The sequence below is a fragment of the Harmonia axyridis genome, chromosome 2 (assembly GCF_914767665.1).
Source record: "Harmonia axyridis chromosome 2, icHarAxyr1.1, whole genome shotgun sequence".
Classification (NCBI taxonomy): Eukaryota; Metazoa; Arthropoda; class Insecta; order Coleoptera; family Coccinellidae; genus Harmonia; species Harmonia axyridis.
This window is the reverse complement of record NC_059502.1, coordinates 29,888,783-29,911,638: the sequence shown is the minus strand read 5'-3', so window position 1 is coordinate 29,911,638 and position 22,856 is coordinate 29,888,783. Positions and strand designations below refer to the sequence as shown.

The following is a 22,856-nucleotide window of genomic DNA, read 5'->3' as shown; positions in this document are numbered from 1 at the left end:
TATTATTTTATATCAACACCTAGAATTTTTCACAAAGGTTTATTATTTCCACTTACAACGCAAAATATCTCGACATGTGAGGAAAAAAAATGAAAATATCAACGAAATAGTATATTGTGCAACAAGTGGGGAAAGTCCAACTTTTCTCGCGAGTGTGGAAGTTTGTGGCACGAGCCTGAAAGGCGAGTGCCGCAAACACACGAGCGAGAAAAGGACTTTCTCCACATGTTGCACACTATACTTTTCCTACAACTGCACAAATTTCAATCATTCAAGTGAAGGACTTGATTCAAATCAAAATGGCCTTCGTTGACAATATGTGCTAATTTATTGCGTTTCTATAGAAACGACTCAAATGCCCAATTTCATTGGTCTACCAAGCGAGGTGTTGGCAAAGTGCCGTGGGGAATAATTTTTCCCACAGTATGAGCAATACATAGTTCTGGAATTGAGTAAGCTGTGGAGAATACGCTACTTTTCATAGCAGTTGTAGGAAAAATTAGTTAACGAATATCCAATAGAGGGACATAATTCTTAATAAAATCTGAAAAACAGTTCCTAACTCCAAAACAATGATAGCTAGGCTTTGCGAAAGAAAATATATTTGAAATAATCCGAGCAACAAATTTTTGATTTCATGATGGGATTGTGTTAAGTTTCCAGAAAATGATTTTAATCAATTTCGTTCCTTTAATGTTTGCTTTTTGAAATTGCATTCGAATTTAGAACCAAATTTCATGAAAATAGCTTATACAATTTCCAAGAAAATCTCTAGACGGATTTTTTCATTCAATATTTATATTCTACACAAAAAGTTAAGTGCAAAAATTTCAGGCCGGCTGCATTTTGTTTTCCTTAGACAATTCCAAAGGTGTTCAATAAGAATCAGAAAACAAAAATTGGTTGAACATAGAAAACATACCAAATACATAAATTCTACGTTTTGACAAGATGGTCTGAAATTTATATATACAATGAATGGAAAATAGTTGATATTTCAAATAGAAAATATTTATCTCCAATAATGTGAGATACTGGAATGATAAAATTGATATGGGAAAAAATCTTTCTGTATCATTGGAAAAGTTGATCGATGCATTTCAGTAAGTATGGACCAGAAAATTTGCTAAGTCTGCCAAACTTAAGATCGATAGTTTTCTCATGTGTTCATAATTCATCAAATAGTTTCCACTTGTCATTCAGATATGTAGCGATCCCTATAAACACATTATTTAAATTGCACATTTCGTCATTTCGGAACAATTTGTCTTTATTACTATCTGAAGGCCAGAAGAGAATAAGATTATTCCTTCACCTTGATCGAAATGTTTTCGTTAATCCCCCTTCTATGTCCGCATTGAGAATAGTGAATTCTTAATGAAACAAAAAATCTGAATCATCCTCTTTGTGGAACATAGCATTAAGACTACAGCCTTCGGAACAGTTGCATATCAATCTTGAGGAATTAGATTGTTCTGAATAACGTACGTAATTGACACACCTACTGAAATGCCATCTTTAGCGATTCGAGGTTATCCAACTCCTGATGGTGACGGGCTGTCCGCCGACGACCAACTCTAGAGCAAGGACACATTAATTGAATAAGTCTTTTTCGAGCCAATGTGTAACGACTACTTTCGAACTATGTATAGATGGTTGGCAGTAAAAGTAGTTTTGATCTCTCTAGATGATATATCAATCGATCAAAGAACGTAAAAATCACCCGCACATGTGCTCGAATTGAATGGGTGAAAGCTGTGCAGGTGGATAAGGAAATCGTTTGCCCTTCGCTAAAAATAATGACCGACACACATCAAATTTATATACAAGTAGAAATAAAGAAAATTTTCTTTTTAAAAAAAAATTTACCTATATGTTTTGTTCGAAGAATCAGCAAAACTTGCCTACTTTGACAAAGTCGTTATTACACAAGATAAATAATTAAAAATTTGTTTGTTTTTTTGTGTCATTTCAGTGAATAGAACTGTTCCATAATATTCTTGATTTTTTTTGCGGTAAAGTAGTTCAACTCAATAGCTTATTGCCGGTCTCAAACCATCATCAAACCCCAACAAATGAAAAAGTCTCCAAATTCTTACAATCTTAATTGGCGCATTCCATTACATACATTTCTGCTGTGTTCAATATTTTGAGCCTCTCAAGGAGAATACTCATAGCTGTGGTGACATAGTGTTAATACTCACTACCGATTAAAGAGAAGACATTCGAGTAGATATTCAATTTTTGATCCTGGAGATATTCCAGTTTTGGTGTTGCATTATGGAACAAATATGAACCTGTGATATGTGTGATACATATGATAATACATATTGGTAAGATTTAAGAGGGGTATGATTGCACCGTGACTGTTTTGTATGGTCTATTGTGTTCTACACATATAGGTGAACAGTTGATGAATCATTTAACATACGGTAGTATATTCACTTTTTTCCAATATCTGAAAAATCTAATAATTGATGTTGTGTTCTCCGTCCTTAGGCCCAATTGCTCCAAGAATAACTGCCTTCTGCATTATATTCTTTGAGTAGTACTTGATTCCTGATGTTAATCGCGATGAATTCAAGTACTATTTATTCCTCTGGTTAAAATAACATTTGGAATATGTTCCATTCAAAGCAGGAACTTTATCCTTGTTTTTTTATAATTTAAGTTTGTAAGTTGTGAATTTTACCAGTGAAATGCAGTTTCCTGGACAAACACAAAAAACATAATCTTCAATGTATTGAACTAACACACTTTTCGGTTAATTTCTGATCTGTTAACTCAATATCTAAAGTATGTTTGGACAATTTGCTTTTGTCCATAAGTCAGCTCATTGATATCAATCTGGACTCTTTCTCTTCATAACTTGGTAGTTTTTTTCCTATCCCAATACCTATATACTTCTCGATAATGATTATTAACATATGTTAGGAAAGTTTCCATTTTGGATTGGTTGACGCTATTTCTATTTTTACAAAACTATATCTAAACACAAAGCCAAAAAATGCATATGTATTAAAGGCTTTCCTCTATTTATTAGTGGTGGTAGTTTGAGAGTTTTTTCTGATTCTCCCAACTATTATTTCATTTATGGGTAGTTAACTTTGTTCTTTTTATTCCAAGGAATATGTAAAATTTATTTGTATTCATTTTTTGAATACTTACAGTTAAATACTTTTTTTTAGATTGAATGTCATCTCTATAATAGCCTTTCAAGCGTTTTCATTATAGTCATCTTTTGTTTCATGTTATCTTTTATAAGTTCTAGATGGTTCATACCACTTATTCTCCTTTTATACTAGAGACGATTGGCGAAAATTTTCCTCCAGGATCAATTGGAATCTGCTTTATCAGTATATCATTCAGCGACAAGGTCAAGTTGGTAAGGTACAACTCATTTAATAATTAACCCTACAGGGTGTCCCGGGAAGAATGCGACAAACGCATACCATGAATGGAGGTCATCATGGAGGACTCGTATCAATAGGTTCCTTCGTTTGGGATATACAGGGAGACGTTCATCTTACGAGTGAAGTTTTGTCATAATTTACTATCGGCTCCTTCAATATTTATGAAAACGAATAAATCAGATCCGGACTAGGAAAATTTAAGACTTTTTTATTTTCGTGAATATTGGATCCCCCTGTACAGGGTGGGCAAATTTCGATGTTCAAGCACAACAACTTTTAAACCTGAGGTGATAGACAAAATCTGATACCCTATTCTCGGTACAAACCATACGATGTTATATATTTTTGAAATCAGGAAAAATTAAGCTTTCAAAAAATGGCACAGAAATCTAGTGTTTCCATTTGGAAAACATAACTTTGGGTCGTAGCTTCGTAATTAAAAACTCTTTCGAAAATACGAGCACGCCACTGGATTCTACGTGAAAAAGTGCCTCTATAATGTTTTAATTTCAGAGCTCTAGCATCAGTATTAGTGGAGATATAAAAGTTTTTCGATATCGCCATTTTTCCAATTTTCGCTTATAACTCGAAAACAAAAGAAGGCGGCCAAAAATGAATATTACCCTTGTTAGTTTCTCTGAAAAAGAGACCAACAATAGGGTATCAGATTTTGTCTATCTCCTCTGGTTTAAAAGTTGTAGTGCTAAAACATCGAAATTTGCCCACTCTGTACATAAACATTATGATTTTCTTTTCTTGTTTTCGTAACCACAAAGAATTGATTCACAATAAAATCTGTGCTTGCCACCATCATACAGAGTGATCAATAAAAATTCCCTTATGAGTGAAATTTCATTTCAATAAATCTTGAACTTATCGGTAGAATTATTTCGAATTTTCAAGTTCGCAATTCACTAGGGAAGGAATCGACAATTCCCGTAAATTTTCACATATTGGTTGAGGATCAGTAATTCATAAAAATTACAACTCACTACCTAAGGAACGTTATTGAAACCTTAGTGAAATGTTAGAAGTGACTGTTGGTCCGGAAACGAGACAGGTGCTAGCATATACCCTGTTTTAGAATTGATACTTCCTTTGTTTGGTTGGATTCAAAACAAAAGGTGCAAATTCATATAGGACTTAGGTAATTTATTGAATTATTTAAAACCCATTCCTTAGGGACAATATGAGATAAAGTTGAATAATACTAGAAAAATTTCAAATTCTAATCAATCAATGAAATTAATTGATATATAATAATAAATTACTCAATCAATAATAATCAGTGATTATCCATTGAATTGTCATTCTACATCTAAATATAATTTATTTCTATCGTATCTGCAGTTTCGAAACTAAAAAAAGCAACATTTCGAACGTACATAAAGGGTGTTTTTTTAGAGCTATAGAACTTTAAATTGCAATAAAACAACGATGGATTATTCGATTAACATGAATTTTATTTATCCGCAAGATAATCTTGTGGCATTACATTTCAAATATGATTTCTGGCATATGACCGCCACGGCTGGCTCGGATGTAGTCCAATCTGGACGTCCAATTTTCGATGACTTTTTCCAACATTTGTGGCCGTATATCGGCAATAACACGGCGAATGTTGTCTTCCAAATGGTCAAGGGTTTGTGGCTCATCCGCATAGACCAATGATTTTTCATAGCCCCACAGAAAGTAGTCTAGCGGTGTTAAATCACAAGATCTTGGAGGCCAATTCACAGGTCCAAAACGTGAAATTGGGCAAACACCAAACGTGTATTTCAATAAACCGATTGTGGCACGAGCTGTGTGACATGTTGCGCCGTCTTGTTGGAACCACAGCCCCTGGACATCATGGTTGTTCAATTCAGGAATGAAAAAGTTAGTAATCATGGCTCTATACCGATCACCATTGACTGTAACGATGTTAACGATGTAACGATGTAACGATGATGGCCAGAAGGCCATCATCGTTTTTGAAGAAGTACGGACCAATGATTCCACCAGCCCATAAAGCGCACCAAACAGTCAGTTTTTCTGGATGTAACGGTGTTTCGACATACACTTGAGGATTAGCTTCACTCCAATGTGGCAGTTTTGTTTGTTAACGTAGCCATTCAACTGCTCTGATGGACGATTTTGTCGACGATAAAATGGACGTAGTGCGCAATAAGTATCAGGAAACAACCATTATTTTCGAAATAAAATTGCACTATTGGCAAGCGTTGTTCAGGCGTGAGTCTATTCATGATGAATTGCCAAACCAAACTGAGAATAAATCACTTGACAGCTGTTAAATCGGTCGCCATCTTGAACAGTAATGCCACTTAAAGTTATATACCTCGAAAAAAAAACACGCTATATTACAGAAGTTTATGGTTCTTTCCTTTCGAAAGTTATCGTACACACAGAAGGATGGACGGCCTGTTTGGTGAACGGATAGGAACTCAAAAGATTTTCAGATGTTGTTAAAAAAAGAAATTGAAAATCAGACTCCACAAATACCCACAAATAAACAGCATAACACCCAAAATAAATTCAAGCATTATGGAATTGAATTATATAAAAAAAAACAACAATAGTAATCAAGAATAATTATGCTGGTTCTATCTACCATACCGTATTTTATGTTAATTTATCGAATTACTCTCATAATACTAAAGGTATTTCATATGTTGATACAATTGTAATGTTGAGTTGTCAATGTCCATTATGCACCTAGTCTATTGGTATCATATCTGATACACGAATGAATAAATGAAGGGGTCGAACGTAACTGCAATTGATGCAACATTCCTTCATTTTGATGAGTGCCTCCATGAGGAATTGCAATGAATATTCAGAAATATTACGAAATGTTTTCCCGCATAAAGTAGTTTTAAGAAGCTGTTTGATTGATAACGACTTTTTTCTATGCATATTGCTAATACTCGGGAAAATGTAAGTCATTTAACATCTAGTACAGTTTATAACAGTAAGTGAGAGTTATTTGAATATTCAATATTCGTTAACTTGAGTAGGACTTTGATTAAATGCAAATCGAGGAATTCCATTTACACCTTGTTAATCAACGCTAATCTTTTTATTCATAAATGTCATTAGTTCGGATGAAATGTTAATCACATCCAGTTATTTCCTAATGACATGAGATGATTGATACATATAGACATCGAGTTTCAGTTCTCTTTTGCGAACTTGTTTGGTCTTGAAAGAAAACCTGATGGGCACAAATCAAGTTCAAAGGGACATCACGAATGAATTGGCGTCTTGAGCAGAGATATGTAACGACAAATTTTCAATTCTAGAAATACATTGTTTCGAAGCCTCATAATATAGGCTCAGGAGCAAGATGAGCAAGACAAATTTCATAAAATGATCAATAAATTCTTGATGTATAAATATGTATCTTGAAAATAACCAAATGCCAAAACGCTATCCAAAACCGCAGTAAGCAAGAATAAGCCAGGTCAATACAATAGGTACTCTTGCTGTCATTGAGAAATGATAAAGCAATCTGTTCCGTAAACCCTCAATTATGTAGTGGTGAAAAAACTTTTCTGTTAAAACTTATTTCTGAAAGTTTTAATATTTTTGATTCGGAATCATCTCGCATCGAGGAGAATTATTGTCTTTTCCGTACTAAAAGATAATCATTTGAAATTAATTCATTTTGCGCTCCTTAATATATTAAGGAGCCCTAGTTTGAAATAAAATGGAGTTATTTAAAATTCAAAGAGGACTTTTACGAAGTGAAGATTTCAATAAAACTGAAGCATGTAAAGCGTTGGAAAATTCGAGTGAATATTTTCAGTGCAGAGCCGATGAAGGCTTTTAGGATTTGCTTGTTTATGCTGAAGAAACAGTTCTGACAATCTAGAGGGTTCGAGAGCGAGAAAAATTAAAGAACAATTCACCTATGAACACGATTAAAGAGTCCAAAATTCTGAATTGAAATTCAAAATGAACTGTTTTTTCGGCATACTTTATTTTAGTAGGTATAAAACCGAATACTGAATTCGGTTTTTTTTACTAAAAGATTTGAATTGCTTTCAAACCATTTGATATATTTCAATTCCTTATGGAATATTAAGACCTTCTCGTATAAATCTCAGAAAGATGGATTTAATATGAAGATCTACTAAAAGAAGACCTACTAAAGATCTACTAAAAGAGTTACAATTCTGCGATGATAATGTTGCGTTTTCCCCTATTAGATCACTAAAATTATTATAAGTTATTAACATTTCCCAACATTTACATAGCAATAGGTATACTTTTGACTATGTCAGTTATAACGCGATTGAACATAAAAATATAAGATTTTCATAAGTTTTTCATAAAAGAACTACCAGTGAAATAAGAATGTTAGAGTCTCTGTACAATAATGATGTAGAGGCAATTTTACATTTATTATTACTTAATTTCGAATTTGAGTCACCATAAGGAAAAACAAGAAGGAGCGAAATCACAATATTTAATCAGGGGCATCAAGGCCAGAAGCGGCCTTGTCTATAAATAATAACGCAAGTGAACTTTAATGGATACCAAGTCCTGGTTGAAAAATAGAAAATTTCGGAACAATGAAATTATTCGAGTACTTGATTACTTTTCTACCATTTCAAAAATATGTAGATTTTAGTGGTGTGAAATATGAAAGTAACATTTATCCCTTCATTTCTCGAAGCTTTCCAAAAGTTAATTGAATAAATCTGATACTTAACACTTGCTAACTAGGTATGGTGCTTTCACTGAATGGTGAACGAGGTGACGAAATGAACATAAAATTTGATGTAGCGGAGTTATCACTATATTATCTGTCATTATTCGTTGGTTGAATAAATAGTTTCAGTGATATATCGGGTGTCCCAAATTCATTGTGCTACACTTTTTTCAGTTGTTAAAATAATTTATTATTTATTACCATTACGTTTGAAGATATAATACTTTACTACATATTTTTTGTTTACATTTTTTGCTTAAACTAAAATTAGTGGAATTTAAATTTGAATAAAGAAACAATAAAACACGTTTGTCCAAATTGAAGTAGGTACCAGAGTGTTGACGTTAAAAGGGGCTTATACCACGTGACTTCTTGGTGATCTACCAAAGTTTAACTACTCCTCCTGCCTAAGCTTTTTTGAGATTCCACCATTTTTCAGGATGAGTGAAACAAATTGAAACTTCGCTCTTAATTACAATCCTTTTCTACCATAAGCAGGAATTCAAAATACGTTATTACGTCTTCATTTTTAATTTTAAAAAAACTGTTATTTCAGCCTTTCAGAAGACTTTCTGAATAATATTTTTATGTGAAAATTCATAAAAAAAATTAATGTTTCTTCGGAAAGTAATATCATGCATATATTTATTATTTTATGAAAAATTTATCTAATTCTTCTTTTTTCCAGAAAAAAATATTAATAAAAGGACTCTCCGCAATGACGTACTCTTCAAAATGAATAATAGTGAAAACTTCATATAAATCGATGGTCTCTAGAGTAAAATAAAGCTCACTAATTTTTGAACTGATCGCTGAAATGTATAGACCCCTCTTGAGTCTTTTTCCGATGAGTGATTCAGAATTAAGATGAGTAGTTACAAGTACAGGTAGTTTACAGTATTTTGAAAATTAAGGATGACTTTACCATGATTAACATCTAGGTTATTGATTTCCTAACTTAATTCCTAATTCCTTAATTCCTAATTAATTTTTTCCCTCTTTTAAGTTTTCTTATGGATATTATGTGTTAAATATTCATATTTCATCATAATTTACTGAATTATGACAATTTTTTATATCGTAAGCCTGAAAAAAATCATTACTATAATGCAGTAATTTTATATAGGTAAGCCTGTTTTATTACAGTTGTATCTAGAATTGAAGAGAATTTAGCTCACATTCATATTGCTTCATAAAGATGTTTAATTTTGTGGAAATTGAGCAAAATTCATTATGTGGTGAACAAAACAAAAAAAAAGAATAGATCCGTCATTCATGAAAGTAACTGCGATAATTCTAATAAGCCTACTATGAACAAACAGGTCTTCAGTTAATCATTCAATATTAATGAAAGAACTAGAAATCCTTCGATTCTTATACAAACCAATTGGAAAGTTTGGAAAAAAAACACTTATTTCACTAAATGAGTCACAGGCCTTACCAATAAAAATAAATTTTCTTTTGAAAATTCGACATCAATCGTTAACACCTTCAAGTTAACCTAATACACGCCAACGATCTTCTAATTTTTCAATACCTTTTCTGTAGAAAGATTCGTCTTTGCTTTTGAAATACTTTGGCAATCACTTCTGCGTTAGAGCCAAATTTCTTTCCCTGGAGCATTATTTTGATGGAAGCGAAAAGCCAGTAATAACTAGGGGCTAGATCTGGAGAAAAAGCTAGGTGGTGAAGTAGATGGAAGCGCAAGTCGTTCATTATGACCATTGTTTTCGTCGATTCGTGCCAAAGAGCATTGTCTTGATTATAAAGAATTTTTTTTTTTTGTGTTTGAAGTATCTTTTCTAATTTCCGCACTCAATAATTCCAATAACGTTTGTAATATTCACGGTTGATAGTTTCAAGTTTGTCAATATATTATGCCCCCAAACAACAGCGTTCGGAATCGACGATGCATTTTTGCTTTTGATCAGCGGTGAGCAAGAGGAGCACCCTTTTCTAACAATTCATTATTATTATTGCCACCTTTAGTCGATGTTATCGATGGGGCAGAGCCATTACTTTGCTTGCACTGTAGATATTTTTCCCATCATAAAACATTGTTTTATTAATGCACGAAAACCTATTTTATCCATTTGCCAAAAAACAATACATCTTCAATATATCTATCCAAACTCAAGTCTGCAATTTTGACACGCATTTGAAGCTTTGTACTAACGAAAAGAAGGTGGTAGACATCTCTTCGCCAGGTCCAGGTCTTATTGAGTGATGTGGAAACTTACCCATCATTGATTTCAAAAAGTCTACAAAAAATTCGCCTCGAAGTTATTGATGACTTAAAATCCAAGAATTGTTATACTTATTGAAACTTGAAAGTATTGTTGAAAATTAGATTAGATTAGAAGTATTTTTATTATTATTGTTTCTTGGAAATTTCCAGAAAATAGAAATTCAGTCATATCACGAATTTTGTTTTTTGAAAGTAAACGCCCTATAACAGCTTGTATACGGCAATGTTTTCAATGACGATGGGAACAAATCGAAAAAATCCATTTAAATACGGATGCCGTTGAACAGAAATTTCCTAGCCTCAAACGATCACGCCAGTCGTGCAATACAGCTGTTAACTAAGAGCAGGCTTACCGAACTGGACTATTTTAACGGTTTCGAGAATGGAATATATCATTTCGACCGAGGTAACTACTGATATTTCCGACACAATTTCCAACGAATTCTTCCATTCCCAACGAAGGGAAGCCATCAAGGCCACCGGTGTGTTTTACACCGTAAGCGAGAAGTTTCTATGATTTCGAGATCTGATATTTCATATCTAGTAATTTCGATACCGTTCGCGTGAATCGAATACCACCACCGCAGTATTATGTAACTTTTTGCTTTTGATCTTCGATGTGAGTTCGGTCTGCTTGAGAAACAATCATCGAAATGTATCCCCGTTAGATTGGTGGAGAAGAATGGCATTCATAATAAGGCGAAGATAATTTATAAATTGCGACCGTCACACTCAGTGGCGTGGCTATCAAAGAACATCAGAAGGTGCCGAATCTTGACTATTTCAGTTTTATGAAACAGAGCAAATTGCAGACTAATAATTCTTTGATTATTTTCTTATATCCTTTTTCCGGTCTATCATCATCTTATACGCATATAGGACTTTCAATTGGAAGAATAAAATCAGAGAGAAGAAAAAATGTATTGAAGAACACGATACAAATGTGAGTTTTCAGGCGCTCGCTCTTAGAACTCATTGCTCCAGCTTGTGCCAAATTATATACTTGAACTAGACTTAGCTTGATTTGAGAAATTTTTTGCTTGACTTCATTGCAAGCTTGTGCCCGCTTAGATAAAAATAATCATCTTCAAAGGATAGGTAAGTTTGACATCGATCTCTTAAATTTATTCAAGAAATCTCTTGTAAATTGAGCAAACAAAGTAGCTTGGCGTTATGAAAAAGACAAATTCCTGACTGAACTTCGTGCTGACAGAGGCACGAAAACGTTTTTCTAAGCTTAGTTAAAATAGCCGAACATAAGCATCTTCAGCTCCTATCGAAAGACAATTTTCCAGAGCTGCTCTGACTGCTACAAAAACCGCAATAGATTAGGCGACAAATTCATAAGTGCCTCGTGTGTCTAGATCATAGATGAAAAATGATGTAATCAAATAGTGCATTTTTCTGCAAGGTTCCTTCTCATTTAATCTTTATTTTATTGATGTGCACACTACACAATAAGAGTGCTTGAAATCAAGTAGCTTAATATAATTTACTTGATTTTTCAAGTTCTTGATAAATTAATACTTGACTTTACTACTATTTGACTTCAATTCCAGCCAAGTCAAGTAGCTGTAATATCAAGTCAAGCCGTGAATCTCTTCTGATGAGTGATGACGAATATGTCTTCAAATTTAATTCAATCTAGAAACTTCGTGGTTAAGTTTGTATTTGGGCAAAATCAGACTAGAAGATCAAAATGGTAAACAGTAGGCCCAGAAACACAGAGACTGGCTGTTAGGTCATGGGCGGAATTTTTTTTTTCCGACAAAACCAAAATTGGTTTAGTAAATGATCGTCGGAGACACATAGTTTGATGAGGCTCAGGGCAATACGAAATACTTCCCTTTGGAGGATCAGTAATATTTTGGGGAGGTATATTTCATGGTCGCCGTACGCAGCTTATTCCCATTCTATGCAATATGACAGGGGATAGAAACGTTAGAAACATTATTTAACACATTATTTATCCTCTCCGACATAAAATTGGTACCAATTTCAATTTTATGGATGAATATACTGGACCCCATAGCATGAGGAGAGTACAAAATGCATTACACATTGCGAATATTCAAAGATTACCGTGGCCAGCAAATTCGCCAGACATAAATCTCATTGAGCATATATGAGATTTTGTTGAACGAGCAATCTCCAACAGAATTAATACTCCTAGCACCCTCCAGTAACTCACTCACGGCCCAAATAGAATGGAATAACATCCCAATTGTATCCATGCACAGGCGCGTTGAAACCTTACTACAGAACAGAGGAGGACAGACCGAATATCAATGCATTTTTGATTTTTCTTCATTATTTCATTTTCTGGTAATCATTGTATTAAATCCAGCCATCGCATTGGTTACATAAACTAATTAAATGTACTCCGTAATACACTTCTTTACTTTTATTGATAGTGTCTCATTTCGAAAAACATAAAGTGGTCCAAGAATTTTGGCGCGAAAAGTAAACTTGATCGGATCTTGTTGTCACGGAAACATCAGGATTTTGTTTCTAATTGTGTAATAACGAAAATACTGTGTTTTTCTTCCTACATTCTTCTTGGATCGGTGTTAACATTGTTACTCTGTGAAATGGTTTTTTCAAATCAACATCCAGAAACACAAAATTTAGAAGGTTGATATTTAAAGAATTTCTTAGTCGAATTTTTCCCAAATACGTACTGCAGAATGTAATCCAAAACTAATCTGAAAATTTCCAGGTCTTCCCGTTCGAGAATAATAATATAATTGTGTATTTGGACAAATGGCCGGACAGACAAACATAATTGAATTTGAGGATGGATTCGTCATCAGTATAGAAACCATATGATTTGAGAACCTTCCAGGAGTAAAATTGATTTTGTTCGAGTGTTTATCAATGAAATAGATATTCGCAAGATGTCTGTTCTATCGATAAATAGTAGGTACATTGATTTTATTGGGATGGAAATCATCAAAAATTCAATAACTCCGAAACTATTAGGTCCAGTTCACATGAGATTCAAAGTAATCAGGACGCCGTTTTCAATCAGGTTAGCTAGAGATACGTTGGCGGTGATGGTGCAATGCACATAGGATGCCGATAGCTATTTGGTACTCGCCAACGTATTTCTGCCTTTCCGATCGGAAACTATCGAGGCATCCCGATTATTTTGCTACTCATTTCCGCTGGGCCTTAGGAATAATTAGAGCTCTGAAGTAGAAATTAATATTTTGATTAATATCATCGCAGCAATATACGTACATTTTCAATGTCCTTATAAGTTGAATTAATTGAATTCTATTTTCTTATATTACAGGCTTTCATAATTCATGGATTTGGCTATCGAACTAGAAAGATGAATGCAGTGTAGAAAACAATTTTTGTAACTGAAGAGTTCTTATATTTTTCGGACTGTGGTCGCACGATTTTTTTGTTTTATTTTTGAATTCCTCAACACAATTCCAAACTGCGGAAACTTCAAATAATTGAAGATCTATTCTGTTCCTCTGTTCAATTTACTACCCAGATTTTTTTTTTTTTTAAATTAAGCTTCCTAGAGCGTCAAATGGTTTAGATAGTAGCGCATTTTATTAATTAGCTCCAGAGCCCACTTATAACTAACTACGCCACTGATCAAAGTTACTTACCAATGAATGGCGGTGATTTGTTTGATTGGGATCATCAGATCTGAAATGAAAAATCTTGTTAATGAGAGGACCCAACATCGTCAGTTAAAATGTTCCGTTTTATTCTCTCCGATCAATGTATTGGTATCCTCAAGATCAATCGTTTGATTCAATGTCATTAGATAGCTTAATTGGTTTCTTCTGATTTCGAAATCTCAAACGATTGAATTTAAGCTTTCACTTAAAATGTGGAAAATCATTGCTGCAGGAAATGATGCACTTAAGACATATTCTCCGTTCGAAGATGAACTGACAACATTTTTTGTTTCCGTTCTAAATTCTGTTTTATAAGCTCAAGCCATTTGCGCTAACTGGCTTGTGCAAATTAAAATAGTACCTATTTACACAATCAACTCGGATTGCAAGCCATTTTCCTCAATTGACTTGAGCATGTAAAACAGTTTTAAATCATTTGACAATGGATACAATGGCTGTTTTGCACTAAAAAATTCAAGAAATTATAGAATTTAGTATGGATAAAACGACTGGACTGTTTTTCGGTAAATTAACCAGACTACGTTCTTCAACCTAAGAAAAAATTAAATGATATTCTAGGATTTACGTTAAACACATTAACATTGTGAAAATCAACAATTGTATTCTTTGTGAACCTAGACTTATCAGTGAAAAAGATTCTGAAAAAATCAGGAATCTCATATACCTTGATTGTTCTCGGTATTTTTCGACCAAATTAGGTTTTACCTGCCCGAATTTCTTTTGCTTTACAATATAAATACATTTTTCAAACCTTTGGGAAAATTACAATATTCCCTATAGTGAACATATGTGTGCATTCAGAAACAGCAAAATATTCATTATTCATTCAGCGGAACAAAAGCCAAATATGATAATAAAATACACATGTAGTAAAAAAAATTGAGGTAACATTGGCTATCCTTGAAAATCCTAATTAGCAGGTCCATTTCATCGGAATTCTCAATTAATTTTATCATTTATTTTTCATTTTCTCACCATAATTTTATAAGCAATTTCTATTTGCATAAGATGAATCGAGAGGTTGATGAAGATTATGGTGATTCTTTGCTTGTTCGAGAGAATATAATTCCAACCGTTCTACTTAATCCCTGTGGTGTTGCTAGTTCTCCATAAGGAGCCTACCTAGGTGGCGGATAGGGGAACGCCTTCCAGATATGGTTGATATCGAGGAAATAAAATACCAGCAATTGGACAATATCAGCTGGTTGTTTCAAAACTGACTGCAGAATATAAAAATTGCTGCAGATGCTACCACCGTGTAAAGCAACGGTACCGTGCATTTTAATCCTAGTACAATTATCATGGCTGAAAATAGTCACAGTTTGGGCCCATCAGTCTTTGGCACACCTAAAAGGGTAGAGAGTCAGTCACAAAGATTTATAGATAGATTTATAGAAGTATGTAAAATTGGTTGCGAATATCAAGAATCTTGAATGACAAAAGAAGAATTTTGAAGAACCAAAATGCAACTGAATACTATCACTCTATAAGTATAAACAACTACATAAAGAGATAAAGAAGCTGAAAACTACAAGTTAAAGCGAGACTGCAAAGAAATTGAGGTGCTGAAAGAGTAATACACTATAATTTGAATCTTCACGAAGAATTTAAGGAAACAACGAGTTAACCTACTCGGCAAAGACCTATACACCAGATCAGAAACTCATCGAATATTGTTGTTGTAGAAAAACACGAAAAGATAGATTTTCGAAAAAAGAAGACTACCCACCGTTGAGAGATGATTCAGGACCTTCAATTACCATCGAAGAAGTCCGAGCTGTCATAAGACAATGAAATACGAAAAAGTTGCAGGTCCTGATGGGGTAACTAATAAATTCAAGTTCATCTACGAAACATGGATGGCATGATAAATATTGAAATTATCCCGTTGCAAAAAAAACATGTGCGAAGAAATGCGAGAACGTTCAGCTTAATAAGCACAAGAAATTCATAGGGGTTTGTCTTTACTATCTAAAACATATTTTATAACACTCTTTAGTTTATTCCTTCAAACATAATATTTCTACTACTAAAATATTTCGAGTTCAAAGTGATACTCAAGGTTGAAATAACCACATTTCATTGTCCAAAGAACCTTAATTCATATTTAACGCCGTTTCGTTTCGGAAAGAATGTTGTCATCTTGTGAAATTAATGTTTCATCTTTAGTTTCGATATTACTGTCGAAACGAATGAAGGTTCCGGCTCTGTAATTGAATTATTATTATACATGTTTAGGATAGAAACAAATACTTCATCAACTGGAAAAGGTGTCACTTCCTGGCGAATGTCCCACATTAGAGACTCGTCAAGAGAACAAAAAAAAAAAAATATCGACATATCCTATAACTGTTATAATAACCATTGCTCTGATTGCTTGATCCACCATGCTTTGTTGGCGATAATTTATGCAACAGTAAACAGACACCTGGGGAAATAGCCCATACAACACGCTTGATTAGCTTTCATTTGCTTTAGATGTGGAGTCATGCATGCAAGTGCCATCCACTCTCAATTGATCATTTACGTAGATCAGTGCGTAAAGTGATGGCTATAGGAATCGTGATTTCAACAACGTATTGAAATGAATTCAATCAGTAATGAAATTTTTTTCGAACATTATATCAAACGAGAATATTAAGTGATGAAGTAGAAAACTAGAGAATCTCTTCCACTCATTTATTTGAATCATAAAATTTTAGTAGACTAACTAATCTAATCGATGACATATGACAACAGATATACTTTGAGTGTAAACCATAATAAAAGTTTTGTGAAACTTACAATTAGGATATCGTTTCCATCATTTGTTTGACTTATAAAAAAAAATGTTAACAATGACTACAAAATCATTACTAAAATAAAAAGGATAATTGCCAATTTTCTCCAATATGGTGACATAAAAAAATCAGTCAAGGAATAATGAAACAATAAGAGAGCATTTCAGCGCTCATTCATTCATTAGTTTATTGTGTCCTTAGAGATCACAACAAGTCATCAAAAGTTCCTGACTAAACTTCAATGCTCTCTCCATTTCTTCTTGATTTTTCATGATTTTGATGATCTAATAAGAAATAAATTTTGCAAGAGGCTTAAAATTGTTGTTCTCCGTATACAAACTAATTTTGATTTTGTCGCTGAAAAACATATTTTCCGCTATTTTGTTTGAATTTTTTATGGTTTGGTTTTCATGACGCAACACGTGGTTATTCTAAGAGCTTGACTTAGTAATTCTGCATTTACATAGTTTATGGAAAATTTCAACCCGATCAACCCTATTCTTCTCAAATTTTCAATAATTCTAATGAAAAATTCTTTTTTTTTGGAGCTTCTGACGCGATAAACATAAGATTTTGCATGAAGCTTGAAATAAGTCATGAAATTAGTCATCTCTCGTATAAATGTAAAATATCTTTCCGATCGCATCTGTAGTTTTGAAATCCCCCAAAAAATAAGATTCAAAACGGTCATAATTACGAAACCCCTAGTCAGTTTTTTTCATTAACGAACTTGACCTTCCAGATCTTAAATCTTAACTGCTGATTGGATTTTGTCCATAAACCATCTCAAATGTGTCAATATCCGAATAAAACCCGTAAATTTTGAATTATTATTATTTTATTATATAATAGAAAAGAGTTTTCTCAACTCATATACAAGTTTTTAAAAGAAAAACTACAGATTGTGAAACTAAAGATAATACAGGATAAAAACAAAAGAAACTAGAGAAATTACCAAAAAAAACCTGACCGTCAACACTCAACACACACCGGTTCCCATCCAAGAGTCCAACTTTTTCTTGAAGGAGTTGACACTAGATGCACCTCATCATGAAGACTGTTCCAATTATGGAATATCCTATTGGTGAGAAAAGATTGTCGAGTGGTACATTTCAATCTTTTCCGTCACAACTTGAATCTGTGTCCTCTAAGTTGGCTGGTAGTCGCAAGGTCAAACTTATCACCCATGTCGACCCCAAATCTCTGAGTCAAAGCTCGAAAGGCAACGATCAGGTCACCACGATCCCTTCTACCCTGAATAGGGGAAGATTAAAAAGAGCCAAGCGCTGCTCGTATGTCGGTCGCACCCTTCCATATGGTATCCTAGTGGCGCGTCTTTGTATGGACTCCAATAATTTCTAGGTTTTCCTTTCGAAATTTTTAGCCGAACGAATATATTCGACTTTCAGAAAGTATTCGTCATCAATAAGTCGTTTGAGGCCATCCCTGCAGTAAACAATCTCTCAAAAATATCGAAAAAGACAGATTTTAATATCAAATGGCACGGTAGATGGGAACAGTAGACCCACATATTTGCACCAAAATAAAATTGAGTTCGACATCTTCACATTTACGACCTTTAGAGTATTCACAAGAAGTCATAACACACACAGAAATATACATTCCAAATGTTTGTTCTGAATCAATTTTCTCTCAAACCAATTTTGTAATAAACTTTCAATAGAAAACTATTTGAAAAGCGTAAAACAAGCGCCTATAATCTTTGCTTAGGAACTCGTTAACAAAAGTAGAATTATCGAATAGAATACGATGGACAAAATCAGGACATCGTCTCACGTGATCTTCTACAAAAAGTTCAATGAGAATCTTAAAATCCATTTATCAATGCATATCTCAGAGCATGTAATCGAAACCACAGCCAATACATTTCTACAATTGTTATATCCGATACAATTTCATAATAGCATGAATGAAACTTTATTGTAATTCAACGTATAAAACTCATTCATTATCAGACCCAGTGATCCAACTAGTAAACGTGAGTTGCGTTCCTTACCAACAAAGTCGCTGCAACAACTGAACATCAGGGTATAAAGCGCATCAGTTAAGCATTCCTCAAAATTAAATTCATTGTCACGACCAATTGTACTTTACCTGTGTTAGAGAGAAATCTTGGATTGTTGTAGAGATTATGTGGGAATATATGAATCGTGAGAATAAGGCAGAAATATTATTGTCTTACTGATATGTTCTTGGTTTCAAAATCTCTGCATCTTCTTCAGTGGGAACATTTTTAGAGGTATAGTTGGCGATAACAACAATTCGTCTTTGAAGCTGATTTCTCACATGCAGTCGTTACTGCTATTTAAGATTATGAATTGGGATAATTCTTATCTAACGATTGATATTATAAAATATCCTGTTTCTCACACGACATCATTTTTTATGCACGATCTAATGCCAAACGCGACAATTTTAAACATAAAATACTAATTATTTTCTTGAATAAGGTGAACTTAGGTAAAGAGGAAATGTCTAGAATTCCTCCGAATGCTAGATCAGCATTTTGCAATGCCTTAATGATTTATCTTCAATATAAAGGTTCATTTTCATGATGAAAGTACCTACTCTTATCTGATAGTACATTCGCTTATCTAAATAACCGTTCTCAAAAGGTACAAATTAACAATATTTTGTTTTCGCGTAATGTTACCTCTGGTGTACCCCAGGGATCCGTTCTGGGACCTCTGATTTTTATTATATATTCGAGTGATATCCTAACATCAATTGAATATTGTAAATCTCAAGCCTTTGCTGATGACACTCAGATATATTGTGACTTGAATACGAATAACTATTTTCAGGCTCAGGATGGTGCAGGCGCGGATCCAGGGGGAGGGAACTGGGGGAACGTTCCCCCCCCCCAAATAGACCGGGCACCTCTTAAATTTTGCCGCCCTTCCTAGAATTTGACATACTAAGGCTCAAATAATTACAAGATCAGCAAAAATTTCACCTTCAATACATTTTGTGAAAACCCATATTAATGAATGGCAAAAAAACTTTCTAAAATGGCGCCAGTGTCTGGGTTCCACATTTTCAGTATTTTGAGTATCTAAAAGTTAAATGTATGTAAATATATTTTTGCTATTTTTTATACAAAATATTGAAGTACAAAATTTCCGTGGAACTTTATAGTAGACTTGTTCCTTGTACTATGGTGCTAATCGCTATCGTAGGATCTATCACCATATAAACTACTTGATAGTTACTATCACACTGTCGCGACAGTAGTCTCGTCTGAATACTCACAAATTTCAATTCCTTCATTTAATTTTATTAGATTTTACAAAATCAGTTTCAGTTTAAAGCTTTAAATTAAGGCCTCTTAAAATAATACAAGAGGGAAACCTTAGTCATGTAACATAAAAGTTAAATTTTTTTTTCTTATGAATTCCTTGAAAATGAAAAGACAGGTCTATTGCATATTCAACTGGAATTTCTTCGGCTAAATTATTTCGAAAGTTTTATCATTGAGGATAATTGATCAATTTCATGTATAATGTGTGTTACAATCGATAAAATTAAATGGTTAATAGAAAAATTTTATTTATGTTAATCAATGTTAGGTGTGAGTTTTTGAATGAAATATGGAAGCAGTTATATTCTCTGATGCGAGACGATTCAGACCATGTAACATATTACCACACTATAAAACTTATTGAATTTGTTTAACGTCATAAGAAATTTGGAGTAAGCAGCACCACATAGCTTCAAAATGAATCAATATGTCTAGATTTTATCGAAAACATTCTCACTTTATGGAACTGAGGTAATATGATAATGCCAACATCATTTTGCCGTTCAAAAATATAATAACTTCCCACTTTCAGTCGACAGAGGTAAGCAAAAGGCAATCATACAAGTGTTGTAACTCATTATTAAATGGCCTCTAAATGTCTGAATGTTCAACTTAGTAGGTTTAAACTACTTATTTCAAAATGAGTTTAGTCCGCCATGTGGTTCGCTGGTTCACATCATACACATAAAAGTTATAAAAGAACAACCATTTGCATTAACTGAATGGAATATTCCCATTGTAGATGACAAGGACTATTATCATTTAACTTTCACTTTTCTTGCAATCTAAAGAATTGAACATTGAGATCTTAATAAACAAATAATAATGATAAAAAATGTAAAAGTCTAGGGTACCATCGACCGTAGCCCACCCTGTATATTTTATTTCGATCTATTCAAAAAGTGAAATTCCACATGACTTTGTTACTTAGAATAGGGTTCCACAATCTATTGCAGAATAAACCTCAATTGAGAGAATGTATTCTGAAGTTTATGAGAGCAAGACAAAGCGCGCCTAACAGATGAAATAAAAAATGAAAAATAATAATGCTTTAATGCCTTGGCATTTTTTCAGAATATTCATTGAGAGTTTTAACAAATATTCAGGCGAATTAATAGCAAAATCGAATTATAAAAATCTATGCAACTTGGATTGAGAAAGTAAAGAAAATCAACACAATATTTAGAAATGTCGATTGCTTCTTCAGGTGAAGAAATTTCGATTTTGTTGTTGAGAAGAAAATAAGAATACTAATTAATACAAATGATATAACTCAGGAATCGTTGTTAGGCATTACGTTGAAGATACAAATTTCTCAACAAATTCGAATTCATCCTCTCATAAGAGAGACGAGTATTTAAAATAAAAGTGAGACTGTGGGAGTTTTCGTTCATTCGGGTCAGAATTGATATTGTTTTCGACAGCGCGTTCTCTTATTCATTATTGTCCAAGGAGTGAAAGTTTGAAGCGTGATCACATCTCGGGACTTTGTGTTTTCACCTTCGTGTCACTGGCTATTACTATCTAGTCAAAAAACTGGCAGAAGACAATTGAAACATCCGTTTAATAACTCTATACAAATAGAAAATGTCTGGGTAATTAACTTGCAGCAACATTGTCAGTCATTAACAATGCATTCTACTAAAGAATATGAAGATGAACTCAAGTTTTATTGCTTTTTCATTTGGCGAAAATTATCTTAGATCTTTCGCGCTCTCTTTTTCTCAAAAATCAAGTGTATTCAAACTAAATAACTTTTTTTTTCACACAAAACATACCAGTCAATTTGTAAAACTCGTAACCAGGATCCTTTCGAATAATAATAATGACTTTATTTTTACAATCATTCATTTTTTACAGAATATTCACTTCAAATTGGAAATTATATGTGAAAAAAGGCGGAGTTCAGTAATTCGCTAAGTGCATATCCTGTTCAAATAATAAAAGTTGAAAATTTTTTCAATTCAAGAAGTTTCATCAATTAATCAACGTTTCGAAATAGATCCAAACACTGAGAATTATTTCTCTACATCATCTACTGCACTTTCAAATTAATTGTATGGTTGTAGATTATTCTTATGAAACAGATTTGATGAATTTGACTCTACGTGCAACATAAATCAACACGATTTCAAATTACTTAGTTTTCAATGAATTGGATTCATAATTATTTGGTATACTCTAATTATTTTCCTCGCTTGCCAGAAAGTGAGAAATTAAATGAAAATTAATTGAAAAAACTCTCAACAACGGCTTCAGTTTCGATCTAATTTACATTGCCATTTTTGATGTCTCAGTTGGAAGGTACCTATGTTATTACGAATTTTGTTTACTGGTTTGTTTGCATATGATTCGTAAAAACACATTACAATACCGTATATAATGAGTTTCATGAATGTGAAGTCGAAATTTTCTGGTTCTCTTCATATTTTGGAGAAAATTCATGCCTTTCGGCCTCACTTTCGGCATTAGGACCAACACAGTCTATGGTCGAAATTTCGTTTAGAATGGTACTAGTTGAGTCATGATGGAGTCTACCTATATGCTAGAAAATAAAATTAAAAAAAATTGTTTTTTCTTTCACTTTCAACTTTCACTTCATTTTGATAATTCGAATAGTAAATGTTGACCTGTTAAAGTCAGAATTCATTAATCTTCCTTCTCAGTTTGATTACAATTCTTTTACAGACTCAAAATTTCATGGCTAACTA

The 22,856-nt window shown here is 33.3% G+C and overlaps 1 long non-coding RNA gene across 1 annotated transcript in view; it reads right to left on the bottom strand.

The window, feature by feature from the left end:
- Positions 1-22,856, bottom strand: part of LOC123671999 — a 102,692-nt gene that overhangs the window by 23,317 nt on the left and 56,519 nt on the right. The window contains exon 3 of the long non-coding RNA XR_006746210.1: positions 14,008-14,047. This is a non-coding gene — a long non-coding RNA (uncharacterized LOC123671999). The remainder of the gene's footprint in view (positions 1-14,007; positions 14,048-22,856) is intronic.